Genomic DNA, 20,399 nt, shown 5'->3' on the forward strand with positions numbered 1-20,399 from the left:
TTTACTACATTATATACAGTCTTACATCCTGTAGGATACTGTGTTTCACTACTGCAGTACATATATACATGTTTATATTTACTACATTATATACAGTGTTACAACCTGTATGATACTCTGTTTCACTACTGCAGTACATAGATACATGTTTATATTTACTACATTATATCCTGTGTTACATCCTGTATGGTGCTCTGTTTCACTACTGCAGTACATAGATACACCTTTATATTTACTACATTATATACAGTGTTACATCCTGTATGGTGCTCTGTTTCACTACTGCAGTACATAGATACACCTTTATATTTACTACATTATATACAGTGTTACATCCTGTATGGTGCTCTGTTTCACTACTGCAGTACATACATACATGTTTATATTTACTACATTATATACAGTCTTACATCCTGTAGGATACTGTGTTTCACTACTGCAATACATAGATACATGTTTATATTTACTACATTATATACAGTGTTACAACCTGTATGATACTCTGTTCCACTACTGCAGTACATAGATACATGTTTATATTTACTACATTATATACAGTGTGACATCCTGTATGATACTGTGTTTCACTACTGCAGTACATGGATACATGTTTATATTTACTACATTATATACTGTGTTACATCTTGTATGATACTCTGTTTCACTACTGCAGTACATAGATACATGTTTATATTTACTACATTATATACAGAGTTACAACCTGTATGATACTCTCTTTTCACTACTGCTGTACATAGATACACCTTTATATTTACTACATTATATACAGTGTTACATCCTGTAGGATACTGTGTTTCACTACTGCAGTACATAGATACATGTTTATATTTACTACATTATATACAGTGTTACATCCTGTATGGTGCTCTGTTTCACTACTGCAGTACATAGATACATGTTTATATTTACTACATTATATACAGTGTTACATCCTGTATGATACTGTGTTTCACTACTGCAGTACATAGATACATGTTTATATTTACTACATTATGTACAGTGTTACATCCTGTATGATACTGTGTTTCACTACTGCAGTACATAGATACACCTTTATATTTACTACATTATATACAGTGTTACATCCTGTATGATACTCTGTTTCACTACTGCAGTACATAGATACACGTTTATATTTACTACATTATATACAGTGTTACCACTACTGCAGTACATAGATACATGTTTATATTTACTACATTAGATACAGTGTTACATCCTGTATGGTGCTCTGTTTCACTACTGCAGTACATAGATACAGCTTCTTATTTACTACATTATATACAGTGTTACAACCTGTATGATACTCTGTTTCACTACTGCAGTACACAGATACATGTTTATATTTACTACATTATATACAGTGTTACATCCTGTATGGTGCTCTGTTTCACTACTGCAGTACATAGATACACCTTTATATTTACTACATTATATACAGTGTTACATCCTGTATGGTGCTCTGTTTCACTACTGCAGTACATAGATACACCTTTATATTTACTACATTATATACAGTGTTACATCCTGTATGGTGCTCTGTTTCACTACTGCAGTACATACATACATGTTTATATTTACTACATTATATACAGTCTTACATCCTGTAGGATACTGTGTTTCACTACTGCAGTACATAGATACATGTTTATATTTACTACATTATATACAGTGTTACATCCTGTATGGTGCTCTGTTTCACTACTGCAGTACATAGATACATGTTTATATTTACTACATTATATACAGTGTTACATCCTGTATGATACTGTGTTTCACTACTGCAGTACATAGCTACATGTTTATATTTACTACATTATATACAGTGTTACATCCTGTATGGTGCTCTGTTTCACTACTGCAGTACATAGATACATGTTTATATTTACTACATTATATACAGTGTTACATCCTGTAGGATACTCTGTTTCACTACTGCAGTACATAGATACACCTTTATATTTACTACATTATATACAGTGTTACATCCTGTATAATACTCTGTTTCACTGCTGCAGTACATAGATACATGTTTATATTTACTACATTATATCCAGTGTTGCAACCTGTAGGGTACTCTGTTTCACTACTGCAGTACATAGATACATGTTTATATTTACTACATTATATACAGTGTGACATCCTGTATGATACTGTGTTCCACTACAACAGTACATAGATACACCTTTATATTTACTACATTATATACAGTGTTACATCCTGTATGGTGCTCTGTTTCACTACTGCAGTACATAGATACACCTTTATATTTACTACATTATATACAGTGTTACATCCTGTATGGTGCTCTGTTTCACTACTGCAGTACATACATACATGTTTATATTTACTACATTATATACATTCTTACATCCTGTAGGATACTGTCTTTCACTACTGCAGTACATATATACATGTTTATATTTACTACATTATATACAGTGTTACAACCTGTATAATACTCTGTTTCACTACTGCAGTACATAGATACATGTTTATATTTACTACATTATATACTGTGTTACATCCTGTATGGTGCTCTGTTTCACTACTGCAGTACATAGATACACCTTTATATTTACTACATTATATACAGTGTTACATCCTGTATGGTGCTCTGTTTCACTACTGCAGTACATAGATACACCTTTATATTTACTACATTATATACAGTGTTACATCCTGTATGGTGCTCTGTTTCACTACTGCAGTACATACATACATGTTTATATTTACTACATTATATACAGTCTTACATCCTGTAGGATACTGTGTTTCACTACTGCAGTACATAGATACATGTTTATATTTACTACTTTATATACAGTGTTACATCCTGTATGGTGCTCTGTTTCACTACTGCAGTACATAGATACACCTTTATATTTACTACATTATATACAGTGTTACATCCTGTATGATACTCTGTTTCACTACTGCAGTACATAGATACACGTTTATATTTACTACATTATATACAGTGTTACCACTACTGCAGTACATAGATACATGTTTATATTTACTACATTAGATACAGTGTTACATCCTGTATGGTGCTCTGTTTCACTACTGCAGTACATAGATACAGCTTCTTATTTACTACATTATATACAGTGTTACATCCTGTATGGTGCTGTTTCACTACTGCAGTACATAGATACATGTTTATATTTACTACATTATATACAGTGTTACATCCTGTATGATACTGTGTTTCACTACTGCAGTACATAGATACATGTTTATATTTACTACATTATATACAGTGTTACATCCTGTATGGTGCTCTGTTTCACTACTGCAGTACATAGATACATGTTTATATTTACTACATTATATACAGTGTTACATCCTGTAGGATACTCTGTTTCACTACTGCAGTACATAGATACACCTTTATATTTACTACATTATATACAGTGTTACATCCTGTAGGATACTCTGTTTCACTGCTGCAGTACATAGATACATGTTTATATTTACTACATTATATCCAGTGTTGCAACCTGTAGGGTACTCTGTTTCACTACTGCAGTACATAGATACATGTTTATATTTACTACATTATATACAGTGTGACATCCTGTATGATACTGTGTTTCACTACTGCAGTACATAGATACTTGTTTATAATTACTACATTATATAAAGTGTTACATCCTGTATGATACTCTGTTTGACTACTGCAGTACATAGATACATGTTTATATTTACTACATTATATACAGTGTTACATCCTGTAGGATACTCTGTTTCACTACTGCAGTACATAGATACATGTTTATATTTACTACATTATATACAGTGTTACAACTACAGAGGTATAAAGTTGATCAGCCACAGCATGAAGATATGGGAAAGAGTAATAGAAGCTAGGTTAAGAGGAGAGGTGATGATCAGCAGCAGCAGTATGGTTTCATGCCAGGAAAGAGCACCACAGATGTGATGTTTGCTTTGAGAATGTTGATGGAGAAGTATAGAGGCGGCCAGAAGGAGTTGCATTGTGTCTTTGTGGATTTAGAGAAAGCATATGACAGTTTGCCGAGAGAGGAGGTGTGGTATTGTATGAGGAAGTCGGGAGTTGCAGAGAAGTATGTAGGAGTGGTGCAGGATACGTATGAGGGCAGTGTGACAGTGGTGAGGTGTGCGGTTGGAATGACAGATGGGTTCAAGGTGGAGGTGGGATTACATCAAGGACCGGCTCTGAGCCCTTTCTTGTTTGCAATGGTGATGGACAGGTTGACGGACAAGATCAAACAGGAGTTTCCATGGACGATGATGTTCGCGGATGACATTGTGATCTGTAGCGAGAGTAGGGTGCAGGTTGAGGAGAGCCTGGAGAGGTGGAGGTATGCACTGGAGAGAAGAGGAATGAAAGTCAGTAGGAACAAGACGGAATACCTATGCGTGAATGAGAGGGAGGACAGTGGAATGGTCAGGATGCAAGGAGTGGAGGTGACAAAGACATTTGAGTTTAAATACTTGGGGTCAACTGTCCAAAGTAACGGGGAGTGCAGGAGAGGGGTGAAGAAGAGAGTGCAGGCAGGGTGGAGTGGGTGGAGAAGAGTGTAAGGAGTGATGTGTGACAGAAGGGTACCAGCAAGAGTTAAAGAGAAGGTTTACAAGATGGTAGTGAGACCAGCTATGTTGTATGGTTTGGAGACAGTGGCACTGATGAAAAGACAGGAGGCGGAGCTGGAGGTGGCAGAGATGAAGATGATAAGTTTTCACTGGGAGTGATGAAGAAGGACAGGATTAGGAACGAGTATATTAGAGGGACAGCTCAGGTTGGACGGTTTGGAGACAAAGCAAGAGAGGCAAGATTGAAATGGTTTGGACATGTGTGGAGGAGAGATGCTGGGTATATTGGGAGAAGGATGCTGAATATGGAGCTGCCAGGGAAGAGGAGAAGAGGAAGGCCAGAGAGGAGGTTTATGGATGTGGTGAGGGAGGACATGCAGGTGGCTGGTGTGACAGAGGAAGATGCAGAGGACAGGAAGAGATGGAAACGGATGATCCGCTTTGGCGCCCCCTAACGGGAGCAGCCGAAAGTAGTAGTAGTAGATATACAGTGTTACAACCTGTAGGATACTCTGTTTCACTACTGCAGTACATAGATACATGTTTATATTTACTACATTATATACAGTGTTACAACCTGTAGGATACTCTGTTTCACTACTGCAGTACATAGATACATGTTTATATTTACTACATTATATACAGTGTTACATCCTGTATGATACTCTGTTTCACTACTGCAGTACATAGATACATATTTATATTTACTACATTATATACAGTGTTACATCCTGTATGATACTGTGTTTCACTACTGCAGTACATAGATACATGTTTATATTTACTACATTATATACAGTGTTACATCCTGTATGATACTTCGTTTCACTACTGCAGTACATAGATACACCTTGGTATTTACTACTTTATATACAGTGTTACATCCTGTATGATACTCTGTTTCACTACTGCAATACATAGATACATGTTTATATTTACTACATTATATGCAGTGTTACATCCTGTATGATACTGTGTTTCACTACTGCAGTACATAGACACCTTTATATTTACTACATTTTATACAGTGTTACATCCTGTAAGATACTCTGTTTCACTATTAATACATAGATACACCTTTATATTTGCTGTATTATATACAGTGTTACATCCTATATGATACTCTGTTACCTTATTCCAATAACCTCATACCAATAACTTTACACAAATAGGGTTACTGGTATAAGGTTATTGGTATGAGGTTATTGGTATAATTTTACTGGTATAATGTTATTGGTATAATGTTACTGGTATAAGGTTATTGGTACAATGTTTTCGGTACAAGGTTATTGTTGAATGGTTACTGGTAGAAGGTTTTGGTATAAGGTCATTGGTATATGATTACTGGTATAAGGTTATTAGTATAATGTTACTGGTATAAGGTTACTGAAACAAGGTTATTGGTATAATGTTATTGGTATAAGGTTACTGATATAAGGTTATTAGTATAACGTTGTTGGTATAATTTTACTTATATAATATCACTGGCATAAGGTCATTGTTGTACCATGATTGGTACAAGGTTATTGGTATACGGTTACTGGTATAAGGTTATTGGCATGATGTTATTGGTATGACGTTACTGGTACAAGGTTATTGGTATAAGGTTACTTGTATAAGGTTAGTTTTATAAATTTACTGGTATAAGGTCACTGGTATAAGGTTATTGGCATGATGTTACTGGTATAAGGTCACTGGTATAAGATGATTGTTGTAAATGTACTGGTATAAGGTTAATGGTGTGAGGTTATTGGTATAAGGTTACTGGTATAGGGTTAATGATGTGAGGTTATTGGTATAAGTTTACTGTTATAAGGTTATTGTTATAAGGTTTTTAGTATATGGTTACTGGTATAAGGTTATTGGTATAAGGTTTTTAGTATATGGTTACTGGTATAAGGTTATTGGTATGAACTTACTGGTATAAGGTTATCGGTTTAAGGTTATTGGTGTAATGCTACTGGCATAAAGTTACTGGCACAAGGTTATTGGTATAAGGTTATTAGTATAATGTTATTGTATAAGGTTGTTGGTATAAGGTTAATGGTATAAAGTTTCTGGTACAAGGTTATTGGTATAAGGTTATTAGTATAATGTTATTGTATAAGGTTGTTGGTATAAGGTTAATGGTATAAAGTTACTGGTACAAGGTTATTGGTATAAGGTTATTAGTATGAGGTAACTGGTACAAGGTTTTTGGTATAAGGTTACTAGTATAATGTTATTGTATAAGGTTGTTGGTATAAGGTTAATGGTATAAGGTTAATGGTACAAGGTTATTGGTATAAGGTTATTAGTATAATGTTATTGTATAAGGTTGTTGGTATAAGGTTAATGGTATAAAGTTACTGGTACAAGGTTTTTGGTATAAGGTTACTAGTATAATGTTATTGTATAAGGTTGTTGGTATAAGGTTAATGGTATAAGGTTGCTGGTACAAGGTTATTAGTATGAGGTTATTGGTATAAGTTTATTGGCATGATGTTATTGGTATGAGGTTATTGGTATAAGGTTACTGAAATAATGTTATTGGTATAAGGTTATCGGTATAAGGTTATTGGCATGATGTTATTGGTATAAGGTTATCGGTATAAGGTTACTGGTATAAGGTTATTGGTATAAGGTTATTGGCATGATGTTATCAGTATAAGGTTATCGGTATAAGGTTACTGTTATAAGGTTACTGGAACAAGGTTATTGGTGTAATTTTAATGGTATAAAGTTTCTGGTACAAGGTTATTGTTATAAATTTACTGGTATAAGGTCACTGGTATAATGTTATCGGTATGAGGTTATCGGTATGAGGATATCGATATAAGGTTAGTGGTATGAGGTTATCGGTATGAGGTTATCGATATAAGGTTGTTGGCATGAGGTTATTGGTATGAGGTTAGCGTGAATAGTACAAATAGGTAATGCAGCTTCTTTTCTGAGTTAGTTGTGCGTCGATCGATTGGTAATGCCTCAAGGGTCCTGTAGAGCAGTGTTTCTCAACCGGGGGTCCGCGGACCCCTAGTGGTCCATGGTGTAATTACAAGGGGTCCGTGAAAATAAAATATCTTTAAAAAAAGATCCTATGACATTTATAGAAACAGGATTATTTTACTCAAATGTGACTGAGACCTTTATCTACCTAAACTATAAAGGGTAACAGGACTTTTTTTCTAATTACATCTGTTTCACAATTGTAATTTATTGTATTTTAATAAGAGATCTCGCTCCCGTTTGCATTGCTAAAAGTTACTGCATAAGAATTCTGTTGTTACATATATCTGAAAGTTACTGAATACATATTCTGTTTTGTTACATCTATCTGAAAGTTACTGAATACATATTCTGTTTTGTTACATATATCTGAAAGTTACTGAATACATATTCTGTTTCGTTACATATATCTGAAAGTTACTGAATACATATTCTGTTTTGTTACATATATCTGAAAGTTACTGCATAAGAATTCTGTTTTGTTAACTATATCTAAGTTACAACTGAAAGCTCTTATTTTTGCCCCAAAGAGTGAATAAATGCTATAATGCAATTTAAAATGCAGTTTCTACTGTTTCTATCAAATTGCAACCCCCCTCCCCCAAGATCAGGTGGAGGGGTCCTCAGGGTAGATCAAAAATACGCAGGGGGTCCAGGACCCCAAAAAGGTTGAGAACCACTGCTGTAGAGAGGCTCACGCTCCTCTCCGTCACTCAATACAGACGAGTAAAGGTAAGAGATGTTCGATTATGATGTTTGTGGAAGACATTTTGATCTGTAGCGATCGTAGGGTGCTGGTTGTGGAGAGCCTGGAGAGGTGGAGGTATGCACTGGGGAGTAGAGGGATGAAGGTCAATAGGAGCAAGTTGGGGTGCAGGTTGTGGAGAGCCTGGAGAGGTGGAGGTATGCACTGGAGAGAAGAGGAATGAAAGTCAGTAGGAGCAAGACGGAATACCTATGAGTGAATGAGAGGGAGGACCGTGGAATGGTGAGGATGCAAGGAGTGGAGGTGATGAAGGCGCATGAGTTTAAATACTTGGGGTCAGCTGTCCAAAGTAACAGGGAGTGCAGAAGAGAGGTGAAGAAGAGAATGCAGGCAGGGTGGAGTGGGTGGAGAAGAGTGTCAGGACAACCGGGTACCAGCAAGAATTAAAGGGAAGGTTTAAGAGATGGTGGTGAGACCAGCTATGTTGTATGGTTTGGAGACAGTGGCACTGATGAAAAGACAAGAGGAGGAGCTGGAGGTGGCAGAGATGAAGATGATAAGATTTTCATTTGGGAGTGATGAAGAAGGACAGGATTAGGAACGAGTATATTGGAGGGACAGCTCAGGTTGGACGGTTTGGAGACAAAGCAAGAGAGACAAGCTTGAGATGGTTTGGACATGTGTGGAGGAGAGATGCTGGGTATGTTGGGAGAAGGATGCTGAATATGGAGCTGCCAGGGAAGAGGAGAAGAGGAAGGCCAGAGAGGAGGTTTATGGATGTGGTGAGGGAGGGAGGACATGCAGGTGGCTGGTGTGACAGAGGAAGATGCAGAGGACAGGAAGAGATGGAAACATATGATCCGCTGTGGCGCCCCCTAACGGGAGCAGCTGATAGTAGTAGTAGTAGTAGTAGTAGAAGGCGAGAGGTGTGCGCTGGTTGCTTCATTCCTCTTCCCGCACTATTTCCCCTGTTTAAGGGCACAACACGGGTACAAATTGAGCGCAAAGGAACAACACCAGTTTGGGACGATTTTGACGACAATGGGGTTGCGCATTGTGTCATTTCTCTGGTAAAATACTGGAGCGAGCGACCAGGGGAGGCGGTCGCTCCGACTGTCAGCAGTTCTGCGCTGGGGGAGCGCAGGCGCAGATCTCCACCTCTCGACTCATGGCGCCGGCTCGCCACAAACAGGTTTTATTTCTGAAATGCTAAAAGAGCACTACTGTTTCTTTTATCGGCACAACCAAACGAGACCAGCTTGGATCGATCTGCACGATGGTGGGGTGCAGGATGACGTTACTCGTTTGGTAAACGTTCTAACCTAGAAACGCCTCAGCCCGGACACGAACCCGTGTCTTCCGCACCACGGGCGACTACGTTAAGCAGTCAACTAAAGGGTCGGATCCGTTACCCAAGGGCTAGGGAGTCTAGCCATTCATGGTCGTCACCCCCCCCCCCCCTTTCGGGAAGCGCGTCCCCGCTCTTCAGCATATCAGCTCCCTCACGCCTCTGGGCGCACGCGCTTCCGATGGCCTCAAGGTCTCACCATCCCACTTCTGACACCAAGATAGCGGGTTGGGGGGGGGGGCCGCCGGGAACCGCAACAGCCGGGACGCGACCCGTGTCACGGGTCGGACCCACTGGTTAAGGTAGTCTCCCGTGGTGCGGGAAGCACGGGTTCACATCCCGGCTGTGGCGCTTCCCGGGCTGTCCGGGACAATGTCTAAAATTCTAAAAGAGCACAAATGTTTATTTTATCGGCACAAACCGAGCACAAGCGAACGAGACCAGATCTGAACGATTTGGACGATAACGGGATGCAGAGTGACGTCACAAATCGGCACAAATCGACGCAAAACTAACGAATGCTAATATGCTCCTCCATGTTCTGATCACATGGGGTGTCTCTGACCTGGGGGGGGCGCGGGGGATCACGGCACTGTTAATGCTCGGGTTGTAATTGTTTTTGATGTGTTGAAATGTTGCGTTCATATTGTGATTTTTGTTGTTGGATGTCTGACTCGGACTGGGTGGACGGCCATTTGACTGACTGGCTGTAGGAGCATGACCATGACCATGACCATGACCGGTACTTGTACGTATGTTGAATAACGACCTTGTTAGGGGAAGCCATTGTTCAGCAGCCATGGCGAGTGGCAGAATAAAGGAGCCCTGCTGGGGTCGTGCGGTGTATGGGACACAGGAGCTACCCGTCTGAATGAATTCTTGCTGCTCCTGTCCCATCAGTTCTGTTCGGTTCTGACGGAGTGTTAAACTGAAACGGCGCTCTCGGGGTCGTGCGGTGTATGGGACACGAGAGTTGCGAATAAAACATCTCTATCTCCACGTTCTTCCGCGCCGCGATGGGTGGCTGAGGTTTGTTCTGTTAAAATCCCCAAGAATAATGGGAAGGTAGTGTGGATATGTGTGCTCCAAGTGTGTACTTTAATCAGCCAGCTGTATTAACGCCTCTTTAGCAAAGGCCCGGGCTGGGATAGAGACTCCAACAGTGCCGGATTTAGATGAAGGGAGGCCCTAGGCTAGTCCACTTGTGAGGCCCCAAGTTGTCTGCAGTGCAGGTCCTTGAGCTGCAGTATGCTGATGACTGCGCTCTTTTAGCTCACACACCTGAAGACCTGCAAACCATCCTTGCCACAGTTGTGAATGCCTAGAGCGGGCTGGGTCTATTTGTCAACACCACCAAGATTGAGGCCTTAAGCCAATGGCGGTCCAGCCCCCCACCCACTATGCCTCTCTTCACTATAGAACACCAACCACTCTCAGTTGCTCCATCTTTCAAATACAGGGGCAGCATCCTTTCTGAGGGCTGCAACATTGATCACGAAACTCCTAATAGAATCAAACAAGCTTATGTAGCCTTCAGCAAACTCCAACGTAAGGGCTTCCAAAACAAACACCTCCACACCAAAATTGCCATTTACAAAGCCGTCTGCATCACACCTCTCCTATACAGCAGCGAAGCCTGAGTCACATACACCTAAGGTTGCTGGAGTGATTCCATATAAGGTGTCTGCAGTGAATCATGGGGCTCGCATGGCGTGACCATGTTCCCCATGCTGAGAATCTTGCTAGGACAAACTGCAAGAGTATAGAAGCCATAGTCATTGAACACCAACTGCGCTGGCTTGTGCATGTCATCAGGATGCCTAAAGAACACCTGCCACGTCAAGTCCTGTATGGACAGCTTCATCTGGGCCGCCCGTCCGCAGGTGGTCAGAAGAAGCGATACAAAGACCAGCTAAAAACATCTCTGAAGAAGTGTTGTATCGACCCCTTGAGACTGGAGCAAGCTGCCATCAACCGTTCCAACTGGCTGGAGATCTGCCACAGAGGTGTAGAACAGCTGGACATGGAGAGGAATGTCAACAAACAACAGAAAAGACTAAGGAGACACACAAACATGTCTCCCCCCCTAACTCAGACTTCATATGCCCAACATGCTATAAAACTTGTGGATCAAGAATTGGACTCTACAGTCATCAAAGACCACACCGTTAATGGGAAGAGACGTCATCATTGGACTCGATGGACTACCAGCAAGCGATCAAGCAAGTGCGTGTGTGCGCGTGCACGTGTTGTTCTCAGAGTCTGTGGATTGGACCAGCATTTAGACTGCGAAGTGGCTTCAACAGAGAACAGGTTGATAAAACCTGCAGAAGGTTTCAGTTTCTTAGGGCACAGAAACGTGGACATACATTAGAGAACAGCAGAAGAGCTAGAACACAGCGGAGAAAACATACGTACACATATAAACGCATGCACTCTCTCTCTCTCTCTCTCTCTCTCTCTCTCTCTCTCTCTCTCTCTCTCTCTCACACACACACACACACACACACACACACACACAGCTAATTCAATTTCATGGCCTGTCTTTGTCACGGGCCAGCACCTTCTGTTACTGTTGTGGAGAGTGTGTATGAAAATGTCTCAGCAGTAGTTTTGTGCCAGAGGAGGAGGAGGAGGAGGGGGGTCCAATAGACAAACCTATAAACTCCTCAACAATACTGACACTCCCCCTGTGACCCCCCTGTGACCCCCCATCTCCTTCCCCTCGTCTGACCCCCCCAATCTGACATAGGGCAGATCAAGGCACCATGAGCCCATGAATTCAATCTCCTCCTCCCCTCCTCCTCCCCCAGCATCAAATGAGCAATAAAATGAGCTTAGGAGTGAGGGGGCGGGACGGGGGCTACTTTTGTGGTGGAGGAGAAGAGAAAGAAAGACTGTGATGGAGAGAAGAGGGAGGAGCCTGTGGCTAATCTTCCTCCCATCTGCTGGTGCTGCTATTGTCAGGAGGTCCAGCCAGAGACCTGAAAACACACACGCACACGCACGCGCGCGCACACACACACACACACACACACACACACACACACACACACACACACACACACACACACACAGTTCCCGCTGCCTTCTCGAGTGCAAAGACCCTGATCCACAAATAGCTCATGAATAGATTTAAAGTTCATAGACTGTCTGCCTGTCCTTCTGTCTGACTGTCCTTCTGTCTGCCTGTCCTTCTGTCTGCCTGTCCTTCTGTTTGACTGTCCTTCTGTCTGCCTGTCCTTCTGTCTGACTGTCCCGTCAGTCTACCAAACTTGGTGTGGCTGTGTGGGAAGAATCTGAAGATAAGATAAGATAAGATGTACTTTATCAATCCCCGTGGGGAAATCTACCCTCTGCATTTAAGCCAGTTCTTCTTTCCATTGCCTTGCTCAGGGGCACAGGCAGGAGTATTAACCCTAACATGCATGTCTTTGTGATGGTGGGAGGAAACCGGAGCACCCGGAGGAAACCCAGGCAGACACGGGGAGAACCTGCAAACGCCACACAGGAAAGGCCTGGGACGGCCTGGGGTTCGAACCCAGGACCTTCTTGCTGCGAGGCAACAGCGCTAACCACTGTGGTGTCCTCGTGTGTAACACAAATAGGCAGACGACTTCTTAAACAAACGCAGAACTTTACTGGAGAAGCTCAGCTTCGGTGCATACAGCCGTACTGTGAACTGCTGTCTGACTACCTGATTTCGCGGGTTCTGCCTCACGTAACGTGTGCCTGCACATGACGGCAATATGTCGCCGTCGTAAACATTAATGTGTACATATCCATAAACATTACATCACTCCTTTTTTTTAATGATTAACTCCATTGTGTTCACAAACAGCTTATAAGGTCTGACACATGACTGATTCACTTACTGTCTGCAACAGCAATATTAATTCTCATCACAACTCAACATACACTTTAAAATTCAAATGCTACATTGTGTCAGTTCAAGTTCAATTAAACTCATTGGTGTGCTGAGTGCAAAGAGTATCAAGGATAAAGCTCTCATTCACAATCATGAAGATACCTTCATAGTGTAGCCAGTGTAAATGGTTTTAAGACAGAACAGTCATTTAGAGTCCTTCAGATGAATCCATTAATGCACTGAATGTAAACGGTCTGAAGCACATACCAGTTCTCATCTGTATTGTTAAACTCATTCATCTGGCCACATTGGTGGCCTACAGGTAACCATCTTAATCATAGTCACTGAGGTATGACGGGCGCTGGCGGCTGCTTCTGAAAGGACACCTCGCTGTTGCAACAGGAACAGTGTCACTATCATCCCCGCCAGGATCTGTTTGAGTGTCCTGTATCTCACATTGATCTTTTTAAAGAAAGAGGAGTTTCTGGTCATGGAATGTCCATCTTTGGTTGCTGTGACCATCGAGCCTTTGACCTTTGACACTGTGTAAGGCTCACTGTTGTGCAGAGGGGTGAGCTCGTTGTGCTTGGGCTGTTGGTGAAGCACAGTATCATCAGGGGGGAGTGCGCTTGACTTGGCATGACGGCGTGCATCTGAGTCAGGCTTCATCTTTGCTTTAGCAGTCTTGTCTCGTTCTCTGATTGTGTGGTCAATGCCACTTTCAGTGGCCGCGGTGATCATCGGGATCGTGGTGTGGATTTTGCATTGGAACACCAGTTCTGCAGGTGACGCTTCAGTGGTGCTGTGTGGTGTGGAGCGATGCGATACGGAGAAACGTTTTGAGTCTCTGTTTCCATGGGATGCCCTGAGTTTCTGCCATGCGGATGGCTTTTCCAAGCATACGCATGAAGTGTTCTGCTGTTGCATTTCCTTGAGGCCAGAGGGGCATATTTTCCGGTGGTGGAAACCTAGATGGCCAGCAAAGCTGGAGAAGTGTTCACTATTAAAAGGAGAGCCATTGTCTGTTTTTAGGTTTCTCGGAATTCCAGACATGGAGAACTCTTTATGTATGGCTGGGATTGCTGTGTTGTCTGAAGCGGATCTCACAATGTCAACTGCTGGGTAGCATGTGTATTCATCTATGATAGCTAACAGGTATTCTCCAGTAGCGAGTGGGCCATAGAAATCTGCACTGACATTATGCCAGGGGCTACTGGTAGTTTGGACGTCTTCAAAGGTTCCGACTGTGCTATGGGTCTATTGGCCTGGCATGCTAGACAGTCTTGGCAGTGAGTTCTGCTTTCAGGTCAATGTTAGGAAACCATACCTTTGATCTGAGGAGTGTCTTTGTCTTTATAGCGCCCTGGTGTCCTTCATGGGCTAGCTGTAGCACTCTGTGTTCAAGAGATGCAGGGATGACAATCTTTGTGCCTCGCAGGATGGTGTCATCAGTGTGCGACACAGTGAGCTCACTACTGATTGGTTTGTACTTCTTGAGTGTTTCAGCGTGGAGTGTGTCACTTGCAGCTTTGTACCATGTATTGTCTCTGGCGTGGGTCCTGACCTTCTGCAGGACTGGGTCTTTAAGTGTTCCGTCTTTTATCTCAGTGAGAGTCATTGCTTTGGGTGTGGCATGTTGTGCCACGAAGTTCACATACTCCTCCGCCACCTTCTCTGCTCCTGTGTTTCTGCTTGTCTGCACTGGAACAGGGTGATGGGATATGTAGTCCGCAGGGTTCTCCGCTCCTTTTCTGTTTCCTACCCTGAAGTTGTAGGGCTGTAGTCTCAGTCCCCATCTTTCGATCCTGGCGGGTGGTTTCGTTTGGGGGTTGTTCCACATCACCTCGAGTGCCTTGTGGTCTGCGACAGGTGAAAGGGTTGCCATACAGGTACAGGTGGAAGTGTTCACAACTCCAAACAATGGCCAGTGTTTCGCTCTCTGTTGCGAGTAGCGTCTTTCCACGTCACTGAGGGCACGGCTGGCGTAGGCTACGGTGCGTCTCTCCCCTTCTTCCTTGTGGTAGAGAATGGTGCCCAGGCCGACAGGGCTGGCATCCACGACAAGTTCTGTGTCTTTGCTAGGATCAAAACATGACATTACCGTGTTGCTGCTCAGGCTTTCTTTGATGGTCTGTGGTGCTCTGTCTTGCTCTGGGCCCAGTGCCACTGCGGGCCTTTTCTGGTCAGCTTGCGTACTGGTGCAGCAAAGTCTTTGATAAAGCGTGAGCAATAGTTGGCCATACCTAGCAGGCTCCTGACTTCAGTCGGGCCTCATGGCTTGCTGGCTTGCTGAATGGCGGCGACCTTTTTGGGGTCAGCGGACACTCCGCCGGCTGAGAAGATGGGAGAGGTCAAAGTAACTCTCTCAGCTCTGCGAGTACGCTGAGGATCGGGTCCGAGTCAGCACCGAGTCCACCGCCCGGACACGCTCATCCTCGTCGCGAACTTGTTACGTTGGTGAGGGAATCACAGGAGACGAACCAACTGTTATTCAACTTTATTTAGCAACGCCTAGCTTTCACCCAACTTCCTGTCCTCGCGCCGCTTGTTCTTCTTCTGTCCCCGTTTACAACCAGTCCCTCTCCGCCGTCCATCGTTTCACAGTGCCACCTAGTGGTGGTGGAATGTAGTGTCTACAAACACGACACCCGGGGACGGCAGCCTTGCCCGGAGCTGCAACCGAAGCGGTAACGCCGAGGGCTGTCTGACGGGACGCGGACGCGGGGCAGGCTAAGCTAACTGCTAGCCCATGCAGACCGGCGGTTCCGACAGTCCTTCTGAATGGCGTTCATTCCCTTGGACGGTGATATATATATATTATTATTATTATTGTTATTATTATTATTTTTGTTTGGATATGTGTGTGTTAGTTTGGATATACAGTGCTGCTTGAAAGTATGTGAACCCCTTGAGCAGTTTAGATGTTTCTGTTGTTTTACCATGATTTTCTTATTCTATCATCACCAGTTTTCATGTATGAAATGTCAGATATATGTTTATCAGTTGCATGTACTTGTTTAGTGGGACTTGTTTAAGTAGCCCAAAAACTACATGAAACATGGAATTAGTGTATGTGCAAAAGTAAGTGAACCCCCAGCTGCATTGGTTAAGTCAAGCAGGTAACAGACTCGGGTGAAACACATTTGGGTGCTTAATTAATCATTTAAGCAGACCAATGAAATGAGACATCCTTGGGAAAGGGTTTGGCCTGCACTAATTAAAAGAGAGAGGAAACCAACCAAACCACTGTGGTCCCATACAAATCAACAATGCCGAGAGCAAAGGAGATATCCGAGGACATGAAGAAGAGGGTAGTGATAGCCCATCAGTCTGGGGAGGGCTATAAGACCATCTCCAAAAGATTCCAGCTCCATCCATCCACTGTAAGACAAATAATTTACAAATGGATGGCCGTCAACATGACAGCAACTCTGCCTAGAAGTGGACGCCCATCAAAACTATCACCCAGAAGCACCAGAAAAATAATACATCAGGTAAAGGCCAACCCACACATCACCTCTAGAGAGTTGCAGACCTCTCTGATAGCATCTGGGACAAATGTGCATGCGTCTACAATCAGACGAAAATTGAATAGCCACGACATTCATGGGAGGGTTGCTAGAAGGAAGCCTCTGCTCTCAAAAAAGAACAAAGCTGCTCATTTCAACTTTGCCAGAGAGCACTTGGACAAACCAGAGACCTTCTGGAAGTCCATTCTCTGGACAGACGAGTCCAAAATAGAATTATTTGGTCACAATCAAAACCAACATGTTTGGAGAAAAGCCAACACTGCATATGAAGAAAAGAACCTCCTCCCAACAGTGAAGCATGGTGGTGGAAATGTGAAGGTCTGGGGCTGCTTTTCTGCTTCTGGACCTGGACGACTCCATATTATCCAAGGAACCATGAATTCTCCGGCATATCAACAAATTATTGACCAGAATCTCCTGCCATCAGTCAGGGAGTTGAAGCTGGGACGAAAATGGATTATGCAACAAGACAATGACCCAAAGCATTCCAGCAAAACTACAAAGGAATGGCTTCAGAGAAAGAGGATTCGTACTCTGGATAGGCCCAGTCAAAGTCCGGATCTTAATCCAGTTGAAATGTTGTGGCGAGACCTGAAGAAGTTGGCACATACCAGATGTCCCTCCAACCTCTCTCAACTGGCTGAGTTCTGCAAGGAGGAGTGGGCAAAAATCCCCATAAGCAGATGCGAGAGACTGGTTAGTGGTTACAGAAGATGTTTGGTTGAAGTAATGGCTGCAAAAGGAGGAGCCACAAGCTACTAATACAAGGGTTCACATACTTGTGCACATGTTAAATTTTCAGTTTTTGTGAAATAAACCACCGTTGTTGAATTAAATAATTAAAATATATCTCTTTTTGTGTGTGTGTCCATTATTTGGAAGGTGTGCTTTACAAATTGGGATTTGGATGTATGTGTAATCAGCTTATTTTAATGTTTTTTGCAAAAACATTGACCATGTCTGGAGGGTTCACAAACTTTCAAGCAGCACTGTACGTGTGTTAGTTTGGATATATGTGTTAGTTTAGATATGTGTGTGTTAGTTTGGATATGCGTGTTAGTTTGGATATGTGTGTGTTAGTTTGGATATGTGTGTGTTAGTGTGGATATGTGTGTGTTAGTTTGGATATAAGTGTGTTAGTTTAGATATGTGTGTTAGTTTGGATATGTGTGTTAGTTTGGATATATGTGTGTTAGTTTGGATATATGTGTGTTAGTTTGGATATGTGTGTGTTAGTTTGGATATGTGTGTGTTAGTTTGTATATGTGTGTGTTAGTTTGGATATGTGTGTGTTAGTTTGGATATGTGTGTTAGTTTGGATATGTGTGTGTTAGTTTGGATATGTGTGTGTTAGTTTGGATATGTGTGTTAGTTTGGATATATGTGTTGTTGTAGTTCTTGAATGTGTGTGTGTCTGTATGTTGCACTGCTGTGGGTTGGGAGAAACGCCATTTCGTTTCATTTAATGTGCGCAAGTACATGAGGTTAGCGTTGTCGCCTCACAGTAAGAAGGTCCTGGGTTCGATCCCGGGGGTAGTCAAGCCTTGGGGGTGGTCCCGGGTAATCCTGTTTGGAGTCTACATGTTCTCCCCGAGTCTGCGTGGGTTTCCTCCCACAGTCCAAAGACATGTAGGTCAGGTGACTCGGCCGTACTAAACTGCCCCCAGGTATGTGTGTGTGTGTGTGTGTGTGTGTGTGTGTGTGTGTGTGTGTGTGTGTGTGTGTGTGTGTGTGTGTGTGTGTGTGTGTGTGTGTGTGTGTGTGTGTGTGTGTGTGTTGGCCCTGTGTGATGGCCTGGCGGCCTGTCCAGGATGTCTCCCCACCTGCCGCCCAGTGACTGCTGGGATAGATTCCAGCATCCCCGCCACCCTGAGAGCAGGATAAGTAGTTTGTAAAAAGACTGGATGGATGTACACAAGGTGAAATGACAGAGTTTTGCTTATATATCCTACCGTATATTACACCATGCTGCTCATGTCCTACCGTATATTACACCATGCTGCTCATATCCTACCGTACATTACACCCATATCCTACCGTATATTACACCGTGCTGCTCATATCCTACCGTATATTACACCATGCTGCTCATATCCTACCGTATATTACACCATGCTGCTCATATCCTACCGTATATTACACCGTGCTGCTCATATCCTACCGTATATTACACCGTGCTGCTCATATCCTACCGCATATTACACCGTGCTGCTCATATCCTACCGTATATTACACCATGCTGCTCATATCCTACCGTATATTGCACCGTGCTGCTCATATCCTACCGTATATTACACCGTGTTGCTCATATCCTACCGTATATTACACCGTGCTGCTCATATCCTACCGTATATTACACCATGCTGCTCATATCCTACCATATATTACACCATGCTGCTCATATCCTACCGTATATTACACCGTGCTACTCATATCCTACCGTATATTACACCATGCTGCTCATATCGTACCGTATATTACACCGTGCTGCTCATATCCTACCGAATATTACTGTAGCGCTATCTATCCTTTTTAACTGTCAAGGACAACGCTCCTGAGTTATCTATACAACTCGGTATCCAATAAACTATTGAAGTATGTTAACTTCGCTTTTTATGTGTTTAAAGTATGTTCTAAAGGCTCGAAATGTCTTACAGTGTCATCTGGTAACTCCAACTAAAAAGGTTGACTACCCCTTTAAAGCAATCTAACATGGTCTGGACACCTCAATGTGTCACCGAGTAACATATTAAAATGGTGGACTAGCCCTTTAAGGTTGTCTCAACATGTCACTTACCATAGCCTAGACACCACAGGAATAAACACACATGAATAATCCACACTCACACAAGTACATAGAATTATAGATACAAATGTATTATGAGTAATAATTATTAGAATGAATGAAAGTGATAAGCGTCAATGGCTAACAAGCATCTGCATTCAGATATACACAAATTAATCAGACTAACACATTAGCATACAGCTCAATAACCCTATAACTAAGCCGGCAATAAAATAAAAGAAAGTCAACCCCCAGTTGCAGGCCTGTTTCTTTATCGGGTACGTTGGGACCCTAAACAGCCCTCTTCGCTCCCCTTGGAAGCCCGCACATCCAACTTGTACTCACAAAGAATGCTCCTCTTCGTCTCGCGCTTCTCACCGCAGTACAGCAGCGAACGTCAGGCAGGCAGCCATCCTAGCTAACTGGCTAGTTAGCCGTTAGCACCATCTCACGGTAGAACCGTGCACTCGCCTCGGCAGACCAACACGGCAACAGACGACTCCTTCTGCGTTCCTCGATGGTCGCATGAACCCACCACTACACTGTACTGATAACGTTACTTTGCTAAACTAGAA

This window comes from Lampris incognitus, chromosome 1 (assembly GCF_029633865.1).
Source record: "Lampris incognitus isolate fLamInc1 chromosome 1, fLamInc1.hap2, whole genome shotgun sequence".
NCBI classification, from domain to species: Eukaryota; Metazoa; Chordata; class Actinopteri; order Lampriformes; family Lampridae; genus Lampris; species Lampris incognitus.